The 13090-nt window shown below is 41.7% G+C and overlaps 1 protein-coding gene across 6 annotated transcripts in view; it reads right to left on the bottom strand.

The window, feature by feature from the left end:
• The window catches only part of NCOA6 (nuclear receptor coactivator 6), a 117524-nt gene that overhangs the window by 76604 nt on the left and 27830 nt on the right, over window positions 1-13090 (bottom strand). For 5 of the 6 annotated variants that reach the window (XM_050806976.1, XM_050806978.1, XM_050806983.1 and 2 more), the window contains exon 2: window positions 4233-4346. The gene's annotated coding sequence lies outside the window, so the exon portion shown is untranslated. Of the gene's footprint in view, window positions 1-3254; window positions 4183-4232; window positions 4347-13090 lie in introns of those variants that run through there. The other variant, XM_050806977.1, reaches the window with a different exon arrangement.

The raw sequence follows: 13090 nt of genomic DNA, 5'->3' as shown, positions 1-13090 counted from the left end.
CGAGCTCTGTCTCGCCCAGGTTGGAGTGCAGTGACACATTTTAGTAGAGATGGGGTTTCACAGTGTTGCCCAGGCTGGTCTCGAACTCCTGACCTCAGGTCATCCACCCGCCTCGGCCTCCCAAAATGTTGGGATTATAGGCGTGAGCTGTCGCGCCTGGCCTATACCTACTTTTAAGCGTGTAGAATAACAGGTGGTTTATGCAGAAATTGCTAGCAAAAGTATGGTAACTTGGGTCATTGCCATGGAGAGGGTTGGTAAGTCCTGGGTGTTGTCATGGCAATGGTAAACTGAAATGGCACACGGGTGGACATGTCTTATGGAAAGTTGCTCCTGCCCCACCCCTGTTTTAGCTAGTCCTCAATTTGGTCTGGTGTTCAAGCCCTGCTTCTGGAGTCGATTCCCACCTCCTACCTCATATTTAGGCTTAACTGAATGACAGCTAGTTTTTAAAGTTGAAGATTAAATAAAGAGCCTGTAATCCCAGCACTTTGGGAGGCCGAGGCAGGTGGATCACCTGAGGTCAGGAGTTCGAGACCAGCCTGACCAACATGGAGAAACCCCGTCTCTACAAAAATACAAAATTAGCTGGGTGTGGTGGCGCATGCCTGTAATCCCAGCTACTGGGAGGCTGAGGCAGGAGAATCACTTGAACCTGGGAGGCGGATGTTGCAGTGAACCGAGATAGCGCCATTGCACTCCAGCCTGGGCAACAAGAGTGAACCTCTGTCTCAAAAATAAATAAACAAATAAATAAATAAATAAATCTCTTTAGCAGGTTGATATTTTGCCCTGGTGTGCCAATGAATTGCTTGATTATGTGTCAAGTTCAAAGCATCTGAAAATTTCAAATTACAGCTTACAAAAAAGTATATACCATAGGTTACGTGGGGGCCTGATATTAGGAAATCAACAATTCATCTATGTGCTGTATGAAGCAGCATCTAGAAAGCTTTATTCAACAAACTTTGAGGGAACTATGGTAGTAGTAATGAGAAAAGTTAAGTGAATAGCAGTGATCCAATGCAATTTCTTCAAGTTTCAATCTATTGAAGTCAACCAATGACAACAATGGTATCTTTCTTACTCATCTAACAAATAATTTATCTTTAGAAAAATGTAAGGATAAAAGCGTTATTGTAAAGCCCTACAGCGAGGAAATCCAACAGTTTTTCTGACTATTGAGGCATCAAATGCCTGACATTGCATTTACAGGTAGGTATCTTGATATTGTGTCATAGGTTTATCAGCAGTTCCGCAAATTCCTACTCCAACTTTGCATAAAGGCTTACTATGGCTAGGTGTGGTGGCTCACACCTGTAATTCCAGCACTTTGGGAAGCCAAGGTGGGCAGACAGCTCAAGCTCAGGCTTTTGAGACCAGCCTGGGGAACATGGTGAAACCCCATCTTTACAGAAAGTACAAATATTAGCTGGGCCTGGTGGTGTGTGCCTATAGTCCCAGCAACTCATGAGGCTGAGGTTGCAGTGAGCTGAAATTGTGCTACTGCACTACTGTTGCTCTGAGCAACAGAGTGAGACTCTGTCTCAAAAAAATTAAAAATGATTATAAACACTCAGTAAATGTCAAAGTGTTACAGTCACACACAGCATAACAATAAAATAATATTCTTTATGGCAATTATTCCTGCCTTAAATGGAAGAATATTCACTGAAAAAAAAATGTAAAAACAAAATTTAAGAAAGGCTGGCACGGTGGCTCACACCTGTAATCCCAGTACTTTGGGAGGCCAAGGCGGGTGGATCACTTGAGGTCAGGAGTTCGAGACCAGCCTGGCCAACGTGGCAAACCCCGTTTCTACTAAAAAAAAAAAAAAAAAAAAAGAATAACTCTAAATTACACATATGTTCCCAGCAACATTATTCACAATAGCCAAAAACTCAAATGTCCATCAACAGGTGAATGGATAAACAAAGTGTGGTAGATACATATAGACAGAATATTATTTAGATATAATAAGGAATGAAGTGCTGATACATGCTACAATGTAGATAAACCTCAAAAACCACATGCTAAGTAACAGCAGTCAGACATAAAAGGTCATATATTGCACAATTCTATTTATTTATTTTATTATTATTATTTATTTATTTATTTGAGAGGGAGTTTCGCTTTGTCGCCCAGGCTGGAGTGCAGTGGCATGACCTCGGCTCACTGCAAGCTCCACCTCCCAGGTTCACGCCATTCTCCTGCCTCAGCCTCCCAAGTAGCTGGGCCCACAGGTGCCCACCACCACGCCCGGCTAATTTTTTGCATTTTTAGTAAAGACGGGGTTTCACCGTGTTAGCCAGGATGGTCTCGATCTCCTGACCTTGTGATCTGCCCACCTCGGCCTCCCAAAGTGCTGGAACCACAGGCGTAAGCCACGGCAGCCGGCCTATTATTATTATTTTTGAGATGGAGTCTGGCTCTGTTACCCAGGCAGGAGTGCAGTGGCGTGATCCTGGCTCACTGCAACCTCTGCCTCCCAGGTTCAAGTGATTCTCCTGCCTCAGCATCCCAAGTAGCTGGGATTACAGGCACATACCACCATGCCCGGCTAATTTTGTTTATTTTTAGGAGAGATGAGGTTCACCATATTGGCCAGGCTAGTCTCAAACTCCTGACTCAAGTGATCCACCTGCCTTGGCCTCCCAGAGTGTTGGGATATCAGGCGTGAGCCACCGCACGCGGCCTAATTTGTATGAAATATCTAGAATAGGTAAATTCATAGAGACAGAAGGATTAGTGGTTGTGAGTGGAAGCGGGATGGGGAATGGGACATCTTAATGGTTATGAAGTTTCATTTTGGAGTGACGGACATGTTTTGGAACTAGACAGAAGTGGTGGTTGTACACAGTGAATCTACTAAATGCCACTGAATTATTCACTTTAAAATGGCTAATTTATGTTATGTGCATTTCAACCTGATGCATCTTTAACAACTCAGAACTCAGCCCACTCCACAGAGAAAGTAGCACATTTAATTTCTTCTCAAAACATGCTTTTAGAAAAATATTTTCCCTAGGGAATTTTTCTTGTATCTTTTTACTGCTTTAAAATGTCAATTGTGCACCCAGCATGAGTATTCTCTAAGTAGGGAGCGGCAGTCTTTGTTAGTCAGATAAAGATTTACACAGAAGAGTAGCTGCTTGTGGCAACAGCTCTACAGTGCTTGCTTCCTTCCCTCTTTGCTCCTAATAGCACTCCTTCTTTCCTCCTAGGATCTGGAATGAAGGACTGGTTGTACATACCTCAATGCACTGCTCACCCTGGCAGAAATGATGGGCTTCTGCTCCTGGCACAAAGTTCTTAAGTCTCAGAAAGAAAGAAAGAAAAAAAAACTTTCTAGATATAAAAACTACCTCTTAGCAACTTGCAAATGCCAGTGTCTTTAAGGAAAACCAGCAATAAACTCTTAAATTACATTTAACGTAAACAACGACTGCTTGCCAGAGTCGTCACTTCAACAAACTGAGATAAAAATCTAAGGATGTTAGGGCACCAAGGCACATATCCAAGCCCCTGTCATAATACTGTACATGAAGGAAATTCTCAAAAGAAGAAGGAGAGAGGGCAGGGAGATGATGCAAAAAATGTTTTAATATTAACAACTTCTCATGTGGGCTTATGAAGCACTTCTGAAGAGTCCCCTGTGCCAATTTAAACCCATTATGACATATCTCCCAGCAGGGGACTGCCAGGATCTGTTATTGGAGTGCTACACAAAAGCTAGGAGGGAGGGAAATACAAATTTCAAGATAAAAACAATCTAATTTTTGCTGGGCTTTAGCTCACCTCAGATCTAAATACAGTATCAAACTATGAGTTATGCTGAGTTTGCAACTTTCAACATATATTTATTTCTATTTTTAATCAAAGGTATTTATTTGAAGTATAATACCCTATTATAGTTTTAATCAACATAAATTCTAAAAATAAGTATTGTTTACTGGTCTTTCATTGTCTTCTACAGTGAAACCTAAGATTATCATTTATAAAAAAGATGAGAAACTACATAGTTTGTAGTAAAAAACCCATTTAAAAACAGAAGAATGGCATTTGTATTTTATTAAATGTCTCCAAGATTAATAAATACATTCTAGACAGTTTTTCCAAAAAGAAAGACAGTATCAGAAAAAAACAAAATAAGCATTAAGTTGGCTTTATATAAGCCATTAAGTTGGCTTAATATATATACTAAATTGGCTCTCATATAAGGTTTCACTCACCAAAATCTGTTTCTTAATTTTTATCATTTATCCAGGTCATCTTCTAAGTCCAAAGAAGCCGGCATTTTTAGGGCTTGGATTTCAAGGTAGCAGCCCAGTAGCCAAATCAAAATTCTAAAAACAAACAACAACAACAAAAAAAAAAAAAAAAAAAAAGAGAGAGAGAGAGAAAAATAAAATAAAGCCACTGTATTATACAGAAATTAGACTTAACCTATCTTTTCAACAAAAGTCAATGTAAATATCACAAGTTATCAAGTCAACATTGTCATTTTTAGAGAATGTTAAAATAGGGTTTTCATTAAGTCTACAAAGATTACCTTTTTGGAGATTTTTTTTTTTTTTTTTTTTTTTTTTGAGACAGGGTCTCGTTCTGTCACCCAGGCTGGAGTGCAGTAACAGATGATAGCTCACTGCAGCTCAACCTTCTGGGCTCAAGCAACCCTCCCACCTCAGGCTCCCAAGTAGCTGGGACCACAGGCATATGCCACCACATCTGGGTAATTTTTTTTTTTTTTTTTTTTTTTGGTAGAGACAGTGTTTCACCATGTTGCCCAGGCTGGTCTTGAACTTCTGGGCTCAAGCGATCCACCTGCCTCAGCCTCTCAAAGTGCTGAGATTACAAGCAAGAGCCACTGCCCGCAGCCTTTTTTGAGATTTTAGGCCACTCATCAGCAAGCATTCAAAGACTGTAGAAGCAAAATTCACAGACTTACAGCAGCTTCATTTAGGAATCACAAAACTGTGACTTTAAGCCTTAGAGCCCTCTCTATACCTTCATTCCTAATTCTGTCAAATTAAGATGAATTAACATGTCACACTATTTGTATATGCTTACAGCCCAAAACAAAATATTTTGTACATATATGAAATATAAGACCTGCTTTTCTAACAGGATTTCAAATTTAGCTTTTTAAACTTCACAAAGTTTTAGGTATAAGTTTTTTTCCGATTTTATCCATAATATCTATACATTATATTTTTCATTAAATTTTCAGTTTAAGTCTTGAAATATTCTTTACTGTAGATATAAAACTTATACATGGAACTGGCGTGGTGGTGCATGCTGGTGGTCCCAGCTATTCGGGCGACTAAAGCAGGAGGACCACTTGAGGTCAAGAGCTTGAGGTTACAGTGAGCTATGATCATGCCACTGCAATCCAGTCTGGGCAAGAGAGCTAGATCCTGTCTCTAAAAAATAATAATAATAAAGCCATAAGAGAAAAGACTGATAAGTTCAAATGCAAAAAAATCAATTCTGCAAAGCAAAAAACATTGTAAATCAAAAAAACAACAAACTAAGAAAAAAATACTTGCAATCTTATCAGTGATAAAAGAACAAATCTCCCTATATAGAATGATATAGAAAAAAATATATGCATAGGTATGTGTACGTGTATGTGCTTATACAGACATATAAAATAAAAAGATCAATTGGGACAAACATATAAAAATGGACAAAGAATATGATCAGAAAATTCACAGAAAAAGAAATACAAATGAACATTCAACATATGACAAGATGTTTACCCTCACACAAAAGCAGCAAAAAACAATTTTTCACTTATCAGATTAGCAAAATTCCAAAAATTTGATAATGCACTGTTCCAGCAAGGTTATGGTGAAACAGGCACTCTTATTCTTTGCTGGTATTAGAGAAAAGTGGTACAACACCGGCAATTAGGTAATGTCTTTCAAAATCACAATTACAAGCTGGGTGTGCTGGCACACACCTGTAAACCTGGGTACTTGAGGGGTAAGACAGGAGAACTGCCTGAGGCCAGGAGTTCAAGGCTGTGGTGAGCTATAATAGCATCTGTAAATAGCCACTGCACTCCAGTCTGGGCAACACAATGAAACTTCATCTCTTAAAAAAAATTACTATTACATAAACCATTAACCTAGCAATTCCACTTCTGGATAGCAATCCTACAGATACACTTATCACCATACAAGATGACATATGTATAGTGTTATTCACTACAGCATTGCTTATAATAGCAAAAGTTAGGAAATTACCCAGATGTCCATCAATAGGGACTGATTTAAATTACGGAACATCCATGCAAATGAAATGCAAAAAACAAAAAACAAAAAACAAAAAAAGACACAGCAAGAAGGAGAATGCTGTCTGTGTACTGACACAAAAAGATCTCCAAGGTATATTTTTGAAAGAAAAAAACAGAGTAAACCGTTGAGTACATTGCGCTACCTTTTTGGGGGAAAGGGGAGAAAAAATATTTTACATATGCTAGTGTTAAAATACTCTAGAAAGAAATATGAGACCAATAAAAATGGTTATCTTACAAGGTGAATTTAAAAAACGATGTTATACCAGAGGGAAGGAAGCACTCATACTAATGAGGAGTGTGTTACAAGAACACAGGAGCCAGTTTTAAGGTTTTCCACTGGGCAAATTTGAGTCAATTTGAGTATCAAAAGAGAATGGGAAATTACTAAAATTGATTATATCATGAATAAGTAAGAATCCATGAATCCCCAGCAATAACTCAGAGAGTGAAAAAACAAAAAAACACCTCTTCAGCCGGGCGCGGTGGCAAACGCCTGTAATCCCAGCACTTCGGGAGGCCAAGGCGGGCAGATCACAAGGTCAGGAGATCAAGACCACGGTGAAAACCCGTCTCTACTAAAAATACAAAAAATTAGCTGGGCGTGGTGGCGGGCGCTTGTAGTCCCAGCTACTCGGGAGGCTGAGATAGGAGAATGGCGTGAACCCGGGAGGGGGAGCTTGCAGTGAGCCGAGATCATGCCACTGCACTTCAGCCTGGGCAACAGAGTGAGACTCCTTCTCAGAAAAACAAACAAACCAAAAAAAACAAAAACAAAAACACCTCTTCCCATCATTGGAGGTACCTATGACGTTAATGACTTATTCTGAAGACTGACAATTAAAGAGAAAGAATTAAGCAATTTACAGCCTTTTTAGAAGGGTTCATCCTCAGTAGAGCAGCAAAGCTCTCTTTTACAGAAGACTACCAGTCAATAAATGTAGAAGGAAAGAAAGAAAATCACCACTGTGCAACCCCAAATGAAATAAATGATTCAGGCAAGGATGATCACAGGTTGCTAAAAATCATTTTTGCATAATCGAAAATTGTTGGAAAACAGAAGGTTACCACAGTGCCAAAGGATCATTCCAGAGATTACTTCCTAATTGCAAAGGGGAAAAACTGAGTACCATTATAACGGGAGATGTGACAGTCGCCAGCTTAACCTAGTGATCAAACTCAGCAACAATCAGAATGAGACTCTTCATTTATGCCTCCTGATGTGATGTAACTTTAAGTACACAGCCTAAGTTATGATGTATTATTACCAAAAGTGCCTAACCTGGGTCTAAACAAGTCTTCAAACGTAATTTCTCCTTCATAGGAAATTCAAGAGATAGAGCAACAAGAAAAATCAGAAGAAAACATAATCTGACAGAACTAGAATATGGAACTTGCTATAATAAAACTGGTCTGGTCTCTTCAAAAAGCCAAAACCCTGGGGGAAAAAATAGGGGAAGGATAGAGTTATAGATTAAAAGAGACTGAGAGTCATAACAACCAAATGCAATGCAGAAATGTTACTCCGATCTGGTTTGAAGAAAAGAGTCATAAAATAATTTTTCAGGCAGCTGGGGGAAACTGAATGTGAACTGAGTAGAAGATATTAGGGCATTATTTTTAATTTTCTTGGGTGTGGTAATGTTATTTGTAATTAGGTAGAGAATATTCTTTATTATTAGAAGATGCATAAAGCACAGGGATAAAGTGTCATTATGTCTGCAGCTTGTTTTCAAATTATTCAACAAAGGTAGATATTGGCCCCAAAATGGCAAAATGTTAACACTTGTTTAAACTACATGGTGTACAATGTATTATTGTTTCAACTTTTGTATATGTTTGAATTTTTTTTTTTTTTTTGAGACAGAGTCTTGCTCTGTCACCTAGGCTAGAGTGTCGTGGTATGATCACAGCTCACTGCAGCTTCAAACTCCTGGGCTCAAGTAACCTCCCACTTCAGCCCCAGAGTAGCTGGGACTACAGGTGCACACAATCATGCCCAGCTAATCTGTTGATTATTTGTAGAGATAGGGTCTCCCTATGTTGCCAAGGCTTATCTCAAACTCCTAGGCTCAAGCAATCCTCCCACCTCGGCCTCCCAAAGTGCTGGGATTATAGGTGTGAGCCACCGCACCCAACCTGAAATTTTTCATATTAAAAAAGTTGGAACCAGGTATAGCAGCTCATGCTTGTAATCCCATCACTTTGGCGGTGCTGAGGGCAGACTGCTTGAGCTCAGGAATTCGAGATCAGCCTGGGCAACATAGTGAAATCTGCCTCTACAAAAAAATACAAAAAATTAGTAGGTGTGGTACCGTGTGCCTGTAGTCCCAGCTACTCAGAAGGCTGAGGTGGGAGAATCACTTGAGCCCGGGAGGCAGAGGTTACAGCGAGTCATGATTGTGCCACTGCACTCCAGCCTGAGCCTATGAGTTCGAGACCAGCCCAGGCAACATAGTGAGATATTGTTTCAACTAAAAAAAAAAAAAAAAAGAATAAAAAATCGACTGGGTTTTGTAGTCCCAGCTACTCAGGAGACTGAATTGGGAGGATCACTTGAGCTGAGGAGACTGAGGCTGCAGTGTGCCATCATCAGCATTCCAGCTAGCTGAAATTCCACTGCTTTCCAGCCTGGGCAACAGAGCGAGACTCCCGTCTCAAAAAAAAAAAAAAAAAAAAAAAAAAAAAAAAAAGTTGGAAGCAAAAGAGCATAGAGAAGGTCCAGGGAGCTGAGGGTGAGATCAAGACTTTTGACTGTGTATCTTTTCAAATAATGTTTTTCTTTTTGAATCATGTGAATATATTACCTATTGAAAACAAAAGTTAGCGATCAATAAAACCTCTTAAACCCTTAGTATCAATATTTCTGCTCTTACCTCATCTCAGATATGCAACGACAAAAATATCTCCTGCTTTTTATCTCCTTTTTTGAAGGGGGCTCCTCTGGCCACATTTCCCCATGAGCCATTTGACTCATGATAAGAACCTAGACCACATCATTACCAGGTGCCAAGCTACCGCCACCATCCCCAACTCTGTATTCCCTTAGGCCAGTCTCTTCTACTTATCCCTATCTAGTCCCATCCCACCCCCTTACCTCCAGGTAATAAACCTCCTTATTCACACAGTTTCTTTCCTCTTATCCCACTGTTCGCTCCTTCAACAATGTCCTATCACATCAGTGTTGTGGCTCCTCTTGCTCACCTATTCTTCAGGCACACGAAGTCCACCTGCCTCTCCCCTATCCCCACTGGCTCACAAACTTGAAGTTTTAGAGCTAGAAAGGAATTTACAGACTATTAGTCTTATTTTCCCCACTCTTTCAGATAAGGAAAATGGAAACACAGATTGTCTTTTTATTTATTTCTCTCTTTTTCATAGAGACAGGGTTTTGCCATGTTGGCCAGGCTGGTCTTGGACTCCTGACCTCAAGTTATCTGCCCACCCCGCCTCCCAAAGTGCTGGGATTACAGGCATAAGCAGCAGCACCCAGCCTGAAATAAAGTATGTGGTTTTGTAACTTGACTAAAGTTACAAAGATTGTAGCAGGATCAGGACTAGATCCTGATCTTCCAACCTCAAGTTCAGTGCTTCTTGCACCATATACCAAACTTGCTTCTCACCAGGGTGATTTTACCCCACTGTATATACACAGCACACTATTAGTAGAAATATGAGAATGAAGGAGATTCGGCCTATCAAGCCAATACCCCCCAATTAGAACTTCCCTAGCTACTCTGAAATGACTAAAGTCAGAATACCCAAGATCAAATGGGTATGTGCTTTGAAAGAACTTCACTGGCTCTCAACCTTGGCTCTACATTGTAATCATTTGGGAAACTTAAGAAAAATAATGCCAGGATCCAACCAGGTCTGCACTATAGCCTGAGCTTTGGGTATTTAAACAGGCAATTCTAATATGCAACCTAAGTTTATTTTATTATTATTTTTTTCAACTTTTACTTTAGGTTCACGGGATACATGTGCAGGTTTGTTAAATTGGTAAATTGAGTATCACTGGGGTTTGGTGTACGAATGATCCTATCACCCAGGTACCCAACAGTTTTTCAATCCTTACCTCTCTCCCTCCCTCCCCCAATAGTCCCCAGTGTCTATTGTTCTCATCTTTACGTCCTTGTGTACTCAATGTTTAGCTCCTACTTATAACTGAGAAAATGCAGTATTTGGTTTTCTGTTCCTGAATTAACTTGCTTAGGATGATGGCCTCTAGCTACATCCCTATTGCTGCAAAAGGCATAATTTCTTCTTTTTTTATGGCCTCTAGCTGCATCCCTATTGCTGCAAACGGTATAATTTCATTCTTTTTTTACGGCTGCATGGTAATCCATGGTGTATATGTACCACATTTTCTTTATCCAGCCCACCGATGGGCATGGAGGTTGATTCCACATCTTTGCTATTGTGAAGAGTACAGCCAAAGTTTAGAACTACACTTCCAACATTATTTATTTTTCCTTTAAATGAGGTAACTGAGTAGGTGGGCAATGTAGCTAAAGAATTTGCCCCAAGGAAGGAGAAGGAGGAGCAAGATGGCCAGATAGAAGCATCCACTGATCATCCTTCCCACAGGAACAACAAATTGACCAACTATCCACACAAAAGGCACCTTGAAAACAACCAAAAGTCAGGTAAGTGATCCCAGGACCTGGTTTTAACTCCCTATCACTGAAAGAGGCATTGCAGAGGGTAGGAAAAACTTGAATTGCCAATACCACCCTTCCCCTATCCCCCGGCAGTGGCTGTGTGGCATGGAGACAGAATTTGTGCACTTGAAGCAGGGAGAGCACAGTTACTGTGGAATTTTGCATTGGAACTCAGTGCTACTCTGTCACAGCAGAAAGTAACCCTGGGCAAAACTCAGCCGCTACCCACGTACCCATGGAGGGAGCATTTTAGTCCGGACCTAGCCAGAGGGGAATCATTCATTTCAGTGGCTAGAACCTGAGTTCCAGCAACCCTTGCTGCCGTGGGCTAAAGTGCTCTGGGGTCCTAAATAAACCTGAAAGGTAGTCTCAGCCACAAGGACTGCAAATCCTGGGCAAGTCCTGATGCTGTGCTGGGCTCAGAGCCAGTAGATTTCGGGGACACATAATCTAGTGAGACATCAGCCAGGATGGCCAAGGGAGAGCTCGTGCCACCCCTTCCCAAAACCCAGGCAGCACAGCTCACAGCTCTGGGAAAGACCCCTTCTCTCTGCTTGAGGAGAGGAGAGGGAAGAGTAAAGAGGACTTTGTCTTGCAACTTGGATACCAGCTCAGCCACAGTAGGAGAAGGCAGCGTTCTGAAGTCCCCACTCTAGACCCTGGCTCCTGAATGACATTTCTAGACATACTCTGGGCCAGAAAGGAACTCACTGCCTTGAAAGGAAGGATTCAGCCCTGGCAGCATTCATCACCCGCTGACTAAAGACCCATGAGGCCCCAAATAATCAGCACTGGTAGCCAGGTGGTATTTGCCGTGGGGCCGTGGATGAGACTGAGACATGCTGTCTGCAGGTATGACCCACCACATTCCCAGCTGTGGTGGCTACAGGGAGAGACTCCTTCTGCTTGAGAAAAGAAAGCAGAGTAAAGGGGCCGGGTATGGTGGCTCATGTCTATAATCCCAGCACTTTGGGAGGCCAAGGTGGGTGGATAACCTGAGGTCAGGAGTTCGAGACCAGCCTGGCCAACATGGTGAAACCCTGTCTCTACTAAAAATGCAAAAATTAGCTGGACGTGGTGGTGTATGCCTGTAGTCCCAGCTACTCAGGAGGCCGAGACAGAAGAATTGCTTGATCCTGAACCTGGGAGGCGGCAGCTGCAGTGAGCCAAGATCACACCGTTGTACTCCAGCCTGGGAAACAGAGTTTCCAGCTTAGGTACCGGAGACACTAAGCTACAAGACAAAGTTCCCTTTACTATTTGGGTTATGTAGAGCACTAAGCAGGTTCTTGGGGTCCCCAACTCTAGGACTTGGTTCTTGGATGGCATTTTCATTCTTTTTTATTCTTTTTTCTTTTGTATCCTCTGACTGTATTTTCAAAGAGGCTCTGGGCCTGTCCTGGGCCAGACAAGAGCCCATTGTACTGAAGGGAGAGTCCTAGGCCTGGCAGCATTCATCACAACCTAAATCAAGAGCCCTCGGGCCTTGAGTGAACACTGGCAGTAGCCAGGTGGTACCTGCCGCAGGTCTGGGGTGGTGGTAGCCACAGGGAGAGATGCCTCTGTTTGGAGAGATGCCTCTGTTTGCAGAAAGAGGACCAAAAAAAATGGGAAGGACTTTGTCTTGTTACTTGGGTGCTAGCTCAGCTGCAGCAGAACAAAGCACTAGATAGATTCCTAAGGTTTCCGACTCCAGGCCCTGGCTTCCAAACATCTCTGGACCCACCCAGGGACAGAGAGAACTTGCCACCCTGAAGGGAAGGATACAGCATGGCTGGCTTTGCCACTTGCCAACTGTAAAGCCCTAGGGCCTTGAGTGAATAACACAGGTGGTGGTTACTGCAGGCCTTGGGCAAGAGACCCAATGCTGTGCTGACTTTAGGTCTGACCCAGTGTAGTCCCATTGGTGGGGTGGCCACAGGGGTGCTTGTGTAACCTCTCCCCTAGCTCCAGGTAGCTCAGCAGAGACAGACAAATTCCAATTGTTTAGGAGAGAGTAAGAGAAGAGAACAAGAGTCTCTGCCTGGTAATCCAGAGAATCATTCTGGATTTTACCTAAGACCACCGAGGTGGTACCTCTATGAGTCTGCAAGAGCTACAGTTTTACAACACTTGGGGTGCCATC

This window comes from Macaca thibetana, chromosome 10 (assembly GCF_024542745.1).
Source record: "Macaca thibetana thibetana isolate TM-01 chromosome 10, ASM2454274v1, whole genome shotgun sequence".
Lineage (NCBI taxonomy): Eukaryota > Metazoa > Chordata > Mammalia > Primates > Cercopithecidae > Macaca > Macaca thibetana.
Note: the sequence above shows the minus strand (reverse complement) of the source record. Positions and strands in the feature narration are given on the sequence as shown.